The 6,340-nt window shown below is 39.4% G+C and overlaps 1 long non-coding RNA gene across 1 annotated transcript; it reads left to right on the top strand.

The window, feature by feature from the left end:
• Window positions 1-1,074: 1,074 nt before the first annotated feature.
• On the top strand, window positions 1,075-5,873 carry LOC134474239 (uncharacterized). The gene is made up of 4 exons (XR_010044966.1): window positions 1,075-1,186; window positions 1,921-2,012; window positions 3,872-3,955; window positions 5,568-5,873. It is a non-coding gene; the product is annotated as an uncharacterized LOC134474239 (long non-coding RNA).
• Window positions 5,874-6,340: the final 467 nt, after the last annotated feature.

The following is a 6,340-nucleotide window of genomic DNA, read 5'->3' as shown; positions in this document are numbered from 1 at the left end:
TTAAGGAAATTCAAATCAAGACCACACTGAGATACGACTTCATAGTTATGAAAATAGACTTTATATAAAATGAACAAACCAAAAGTAAAATAAAAGGAACAAAACAAAAACCAGGAAATGATAAGTGCTATACTGGAAAGGATGTGGAGAATTTGGAGTCCTGGTATAGTAGGAGTGGGAATGTAAAATGGTTCAACTGTTATGGAAAAGAGTATGATCCCTCAAAAATTAAAAATAGAATTATTACATAATCCAGAAATTTTACTTTTGGGTATGTAACCAAAAGAATTGAATGTAGCTGTGTTGTATATTGTAATCCTACTATTCTGGAGACTAAGACAGAAGGATTCAAGTAGGTGTCCACCCTGAGCAATTTAGCAAGACTCTGTCTTAAAAAAAAAAAGCTGAGGGGCTGGGGATTTAGCTCAGCGGCAGAAGCGCCTGCCTTGCAAGCAGGCAGTCGTGAGTTCAATCCCTGGTACTGATAAAAAAGGAAAAAGACACACACACATACAAAAAAAAAAAAAAAAAAAAAAAAAGCTGAGTATGTAGGTCAGTGGTAGAATTCCCTGAGTTTGACTCCAAGTAACACAACAAACAAGCAAGCAAGCAAATAAATAAGCAAATAAATGAATGGGATGAATTTCAGTGCTAGAGCATTGCCTGGCATGTGAGAGACCACAAGTTCAATTCCTAGCTCCAACAAAACAAAACAAAACAAAACAAAAGTGAAATCAAAATCCTGGAGAGATACACATTAGTGCATTCATGTCCACAGCAGCATTATTCACAAGTGCCAAAAGGTGGAAACAACTCAGGAGTCCATCAACAGATAAATTGACCATCGAAATGCATATGTATAAAAAGAAGTATCACCCAGCCTTTAAAATGAAGGCCGTTCTGTCACAGGCTTACAGATGAATGAATCATAAAGACATTATAGTAAGTGAAATAAACCAGGCACAAGAGTTCAAAGACTGTATAAGTCCACTTATGTGAGGTTATGTGAGAGTAATCTGACTCATGGAGACACAAAGCATAGAAATGTTGCCAGGAGTTGCCAAGGAAGGAGGGCAGGAAGTCACTGTATTGTTTGATGCGTGAGTGCTCACACTTGGCTTCCCTCGCTTGGCTGCACTGAGTGAAGAGGAAACATTTTGGTCTGCATATGAAATACATGATGCAGGTAATATACAGAGGTAACAAAGCATCTTTTTTGTATTTTTTATTATAATATTTTAAAAAGGGGCAATGTGGGAACACATGGCCTTGTTTTTGCAAAGTTAATGTATGGTTGCCTGGTTCAATGAAAGTGCTTGCAAGTTTTAGTGACTTCTCAAGGTGCTCTTCAGAAATTTTGGATCTACTTTTACTGTTCATGTGCTTCATTCTTGAAAACAGTTTTTCATCAGGATGTAGTGTGCACCTGTAAAGTCTTGCACTTTGGGAAGCTGAGGCAGGAGGATTGATTGCAGATTCAAGATCATTCTGGACAACAAGGCAATTTAGTAAGATCCTGTCTCAAGATGAACAAGAAATAAAGTAAAATAAATAAATAAGTAATTTTTATAAAGGGCTGGGGATATAGTTCAGTGTGAACACCCTGGCTTCACTTCCCAGTAGAGAAAAACGTTTTCCACAAACGTATGCACTGCTGAAAATAGTGATATGAATACAGTACGAGTGTGAAGCAAGGGTCCTAATCAAATTTTTCTTTGAGTTTAAGATTTGACTGAAACTCTGTGTATTCTATTTGAAAATCTGCAAGGAACCAAAAATGGAGTTACAAATTTACAAGAAAAAGTTTAAAAAATAAAACTTCCATGCCTGTTTAAAAATGATAAACATCTGTCTTCACATACACAAATATTATGACCACCGAGTCACAGGTAGCATTGCTACCCACTGGTTTCTCTTTAGATGATGGCGTGTGGGTGCGGTGGGCACAAGAGGCAGTTACACTGTGCTGAGCCCACCCCTTGTCTGCTGCCTCCGCCTGGAGCCTGGTGCAGGTGAGTCATGCAAAATGCCACACCAAATCACATGATGGTGTTAAACGTTTATGATCTTGTGATATCAGCTGTCCAGAGTCTCCGGGGGTCCAGGGGCCACGGGCTGGGCACACCTCGTTTAATGGGTGTAGGGTTTTGGTCTGGAAATACAGAAAATTCTCTAGAGACGGACGGTAATGATAGTTGTACAATGCTGTGAAAGCACTGCACGATTTTATGTTAATGTTTATTTTAGCACAACTGAAAAAAGAAAGTAGAAACAATAGAAGATAAATACATTAGCTCAGTATACTAAATTCAAGTTTAAGAAGTCATTTCCTGAGCCAGGAGTGGTGGCCCACACCTGTAATCCCAGCTACTGAGGGGCCTGAGACAGGAAAAATAAAAAAGAGTTTGAGGCCAAGACTCCTGGCTCAAAAACAAGAAAAAAAATTGCTTCCCAAATTTTGTTTTGTGGCTTATAATTGTTTTTAGCAGATGTACCTCAAAATGAAGATTTAGTGGTCATTTGTTTACTGCATAAATATTACTGGTTACTGCCTGTATGCCAACCTTTATACTCAATGTCATCTAGATGTGGATAAACCTATCATGGCCCCTATCTCAATTATGTGACACTTTAGCAGAATAGTATTCTTACTAATCAAATACCTATGTACTAATGTTGGGATATAATTCAGCAGTATAACCACTTGCCTGGCATGTGCGAGGTCATGAGTTCGATTCCTGTTACTAGAAAAAAAACCCCCAAAAACTAATGTTACAAATACCTCTGTACTGAATACCAAATAGACAGCAAGAGGCTTACATTCTTTGATTCATTTCATCTTCATGAGATAGGGATCAGCATCTCCTCATTAAAGAAGAAACTAAGGCTCAAAGAGGTTAAGTAACTTTCTCTAAGTTCACTCAATTAGCAGCCTGAGTGTGCCTGACCCCAAGCCCATTCCCATAGCTACTGCTGTATCCTGTCTGCATTCTCCTTGTAGGGTGCACTTTGTTAAACATGAAAGGCAGGGAGAACTTCTACAGCTCAGAATACTGTTTAATTTGGTATGACTCTGCACATCCCCAACTGTGTGTGGAGATGGAAGCAGTGCCCTTATTTCTACGGTATATAACCACAATACCCAAGAGAACTGAAAACATGTCCACACACAGATGTGTACAGAAATGTTCACAGCTGCACTAATTACTCATAATATCCAAAAAGATAAAACAACTCAAATGTCCATCAATGGTGGACCAACAGGATGTTTAAGTCAGTTGATAGAATACTACGTGGTAACCAAAAAGAATAAAGTACTCATGTGTGTTACACTCTGGATAGACCCTGAAAACACCATCTTAAGTGAAACACACCAGACATAAAGGTCACATGTTACATGATTCCACTTAAAATCTTTGTAATAAACAAATCCAGAGACAGGAAGTAGGCTTGTGGCTAGATGAAAGAGAGGAAAGATAAAGTGGTTGCTAATGGATGTGGGGTTTTTTGGGGGGATGAGAAAAGCATTCTGGAATTAGTGGTGATTGACTATACTAAAAACCATTGAGGTAACGTATTAAGGTGGCACATTTCACATGAATGATTCTCTTTCTCTCTCTTTCTACAGTAATATTAATTAAACCCAGGACCTAGCACATATTATCAAGCACTCTTTCATTGATTTGCATCTCAAGCACTTTAATTTTTTTTTGAATAGGATCTTGCTCAGTTGTCCAGGTTGGCTTTAAACACTTGCGATCTTCCTGCTTCAGCCTCCCAAGCAGCTGGGGTTATGGGTGTGCACTACTCTAACTGACTTATATCACAATTTAAAAAAAATAACTGCAACTTAATGTACTCGGATCAACAGGCCATTGAATCCTGATCCACAGGCCATTTGTTTGGCCTTTTTTGTGTGTGCTGGGAATCAAACTCAGGACCTCGTGCTTGCCAGGTAGGCATTGTGCTGCTGAGCTACATCCCTGTTCCGTGTCCAGCCATTTTATACTTCATAATCAGGGGTCATTAAAGCTTCTTGGGGGCACTACCCTCCCTCTTTAACACAAGCCTCTCAGTCCTAAGCTGAGAAGCCAAATAGGTACAGTGGTGTGAAGCTCAGAGCCTAAGCAGCACTTGGCATCAGTGCAGCTGGTATCACAGCCTTGGACTTTTATTTGCTCTGTCTGCTTATTTTGACAGCAATTAGGAAGGCAAAGTTCCTTAACATTTCCTCCTTACCGGAAGACATCAGTTCTGATGATTGATTATGACGTGTATTTGGCAGAGATAGGTTTCATTTTATTTGGATGATATCAGGGTCACCTTAGGTTTAAAGGAATTATAAAAACAATGAAACACTGAATTATAGAATTTTAGAACTGCAAAGAACTTTGAGGAGTTATCACCTGGCCTGATTCTCTTCTATGGGGAGACTGAGGCCCAGAGAAATGCAGTGGCTAACCAAGCATCATACATCTGATGCTACCAGTTGTCTTGCAATATCTGTCTTCCTCTTTTTTCCTATGAATGCCACTTGTCCCTTCAGCTGTGTGCCTGTGTATGTGTAATAAAGGCCACATTTTCTAGTGAGACATGATTGTATGACTTAAATTCTGGTTGATGGGATGGACCCGGAAGTGCTTTGAGCAACTCCTGGGAGTACACTTAAAGGTCAGAAGTCGGTTGGGGAAACCCCTTCTTCCTCCCCACAGGTGGGATGCAGATTACATAGCTAAAGTTCAAGCAGTCATCCTGGCCTGAAGTAGAAGTCGAGTTTGTAGAAGAGGAGAGCATTAAGAGGGTTCTGGGTCTCTGATGATTATGTAATTGTCATACTAGCTCTGGGATTTTCATCTCCACACCTTATGTGAAGAGAAATAGATTTCTATTTTGGTCACCTTCTGTTATATCAGTCTTTTGTTACAGTTGAATTTGAATGGATGCAAATGTAAACAATGAAGTTGAGTTGAGAAATTAGCTCCCCTGAATCCAAGCACAGAGCAATTTGGTACTATGCTTATTACTACGGTATTAGTAATAAATGTCGTGGGCTGAGATATAGCTTAATAAAGAGGACTTGAAAGTGTGAGTTTCTGGGTTTGACTCCCAGCACTGCAAACAAACAAACACACAAGCATAAATGCCTAACAACACTAAGTGTTTTGTATATAATAATATAATAGTTGCTGGTACTTTTTGAGTGCTTATCATATGCTAGTCACTAAATAACTTTAACTATCATTAACTCATTTGACTCACATTCAATCTCAGTAAAATGGCCTATTGTTATTGTTGAGCTCAGGACCTCATCTGTGCTAGACAAGTGCTCTGCTACTGAGTTATAACCTTGGGCCCCCAAATAGGTCTATTATCATCATTTCCATTTTATAGATAAAGAAACTGAGGCACAGAAAGACTGAATAACTTGCCCAAGATCACATACGTGTGTGTGTGTGTGTGTGTGTGTGTGTGTGTGTGTGTGTGTGTGTGTATAGCAAGAGGTAGAGCTGAGAGTTGAACCCCATTTAGTATTAGAAGCAGACTCTTAATCTGTGTTCTCTCTCCAGACCACCCTGCTGTCTCAGAGGCCACCTGGGCAGACAAATACCTCCACCCTCTGCTTTTCCAACAGCCACCCAACAGGCACCTAGACATTTTTGTGGCCAGGATGGCTACAACTTCCTTTGAAAAGCAGCCAGCTTTTGCCCTCCATCAAATAACTTTGTTTTATTTATAGTCTCCTGTTCAGAGCTTTTGAACTGGCTGCTCATTCCAGGGAAGATCTTGATAACAACTGTTCCTTGGAGAGGGTTCATAGGAAACAAGGTGAATAAACACTACAGAGCCTCTGCCTGTCTAGCAGAGCTTTGCTCCTGGCGGTGTTTATAAGTCGGCGTTGGTGTCTGGGCCCAAAAGACTTTGAATTCAAAATGGCAGCTTGGACATTTTCATTTTTGTTGTTGTCGTTTTAATTCAAAAAAGTTTACTTTTTACCTTCAACAATGCTCAAGGCAGTGAAAGAGAAATTATCTTTATCCAAAAGGTTACTCCAAAGAGAAGTCTTTTCTATTTCTCTTCTTGCTTTCTTTGCCGGTCAGGCCACTGGCCCATGATATTACCTTTCTGACTAGGGGTTGGAAGTGGAGGCCCTGATTCTATGAATTTATAAGAGCTAAAATATAAGAAAGGATGAATGGCATTCCAGAGTAGAAAATTAGAAAAAAAAAAGACAACAATGAAAGAAAAACAAAAAACAAAGAGAAGCAGCAGAAGAAAGAAAAGTCTAATATCAAAGGTGATCCCTTGAGTTTATATTGTGAGTTGTGGTCAAAGGTTCCAC

The sequence above is a fragment of the Cavia porcellus genome, unplaced genomic scaffold, assembly GCF_034190915.1.
Source record: "Cavia porcellus strain 051 isolate PalLab524CR breed Dunkin Hartley unplaced genomic scaffold, mCavPor4.1 scaffold_1, whole genome shotgun sequence".
Classification (NCBI taxonomy): domain Eukaryota; kingdom Metazoa; phylum Chordata; class Mammalia; order Rodentia; family Caviidae; genus Cavia; species Cavia porcellus.
Note: the sequence above shows the minus strand (reverse complement) of the source record. Positions and strands in the feature narration are given on the sequence as shown.